Source organism: Sinocyclocheilus rhinocerous, unplaced genomic scaffold, assembly GCF_001515625.1.
Source record: "Sinocyclocheilus rhinocerous isolate Xijiao unplaced genomic scaffold, SAMN03320098_v1.1 scaffold1004, whole genome shotgun sequence".
Classification (NCBI taxonomy): Eukaryota; Metazoa; Chordata; class Actinopteri; order Cypriniformes; family Cyprinidae; genus Sinocyclocheilus; species Sinocyclocheilus rhinocerous.
In genome coordinates, this window is record NW_015627248.1 from 451,359 (window position 1) to 453,027 (window position 1,669).

At 33.1% G+C, this 1,669-nt stretch overlaps 1 long non-coding RNA gene across 1 annotated transcript in view; it reads left to right on the forward strand.

The window, feature by feature from the left end:
• LOC107725903 (uncharacterized) overlaps positions 1-1,388 on the forward strand; it is an 11,344-nt gene extending 9,956 nt beyond the window's left edge. Inside the window, exons 2-3 of the long non-coding RNA XR_001638177.1 lie at positions 842-1,025; positions 1,104-1,388. This is a non-coding gene — a long non-coding RNA (uncharacterized LOC107725903). The remainder of the gene's footprint in view (positions 1-841; positions 1,026-1,103) is intronic.
• The last annotated feature ends 281 nt before the right edge of the window (positions 1,389-1,669 follow it).

A 1,669-nucleotide genomic window follows, 5' to 3' on the forward strand; every position in this document is an offset into this window, starting at 1 on the left:
TTATTAGTTGTATTCATATATTTTATAAATTATATATTATATAATTTATTATTAATATATTATTATTATATATTTAAAGTTTGATCCTACAAACTTTCTCAAAGTAAGGTAAAAATACTGTTGTGTACTTCAGTCACAGTTATGTTCATAAAGTTGCATAAACAAACCACACTAACCTGACAACTTAATTAAGAGATGCTATTAGCCAAACATGCCTCTTCCATACAACATAATGTTACTATAGTGCAAAGAGTATTTTTTGAAAAACCAAAAGGCCTTATCTTCATCCTCCAGACTGTTCTCATTGCTTGAAAGCTGTCCAAACTTGTACAAATTGATTTTGCTTTGAAGTAAGTATAAATGTCTGTATTAAAGGTAGATTGTGGAACTCTATGAATAACTGCATATGTGCGCTGTTCAAAGACGTCCTTTAAGTGAATTTAAATAGATTCTAAAATAGCTCCATTAATCATAAAACTGAATATTATTTAGGTTAAAAACAGCATAGAGCCATGCAGGGCAGCACTTGTTCGACAATAAATCTCACCGATAATGCATTTGGTTCAAACCCAAATGCTGTTCTCATCATTTCAACATACAGCCCTTGTTAGTGAGCTCTGTTTCTAATCAAGAATGACTCCTTATAAGCAGGTTCATGCAGAATCTTCACCATAGACACGTCAGAGAGTTGGAAAATCCATCATTAACCAATTTCTACATACTGTATCCCACCCCTTGTATTGTTTTATTAGATAAATGTCTGCAGACTTCATCTGATAATTCTAAGCACTGAAGAGTGCTTGTTAAAATAATGTGATGACACTGTCTTTTCTCTTTTCAGATTCAAGCAGCATGTCTACAGACCGGCTACAAACTGTCTGATCATTATCATATCATATTGCACACAAAAATGGCAAGATTTTTTTTTATTTAAATAAATCAGTCTACCTGGAAACAAAGTTACGTTTACGAGGGGCCAGTATTCTGAGGAACAGCTGCTTGCTGGACTAACCAAAGTTTGTCAGGTTAGTGACAAATCACATGGCTGGCCCCATAGTTTATCTTTAATGAACGCTGTTTGCTATTCTCTGTTTCTTTTCAAGGCACAATCATTTATCTTCCCTTTTGTTATTCCTCATTCTGCCGGAGGTTGTCATGGAAATCGAAGCAGACAAAGCTGCCAGACTGGGGTCCAGTGAGGGATTGTGGGAGTCTGAGGTTGAGCTCAAAGGAAATAAGCATCAGCAACATGACTGTGAGAGATGAATATAAGGTTTATTCCGGGAATCCCTCTGATGGCAGTCGTAATGGGCACGGGAGATGGTGTGAAGTTTTTTTTAATGGACATATTGATCATGCAGCATAAATACATGCAATTAAAAAGACAATAAAATAGACTACATTTTTGAAGGAATTGGTTGAATGAGTGTGAATTTTGAACTTTCAGGAAGAGGATTTTAGTGAATTTAAATTTAACAATTCAAGCAGAGTAATTTTATTAGCCCAAAAATACATAAATATTAATAAAATTGTGACAAATTATTACTATTTATCCCCTGATATTTAAAAGACTTTTCTAATCAGCTTTTTTACCATATTTATTTTTATTTATTTTTTTAAACTAAACTATGTTCAGTACTGTCAAATTAACACAACAATTAAAACTTAA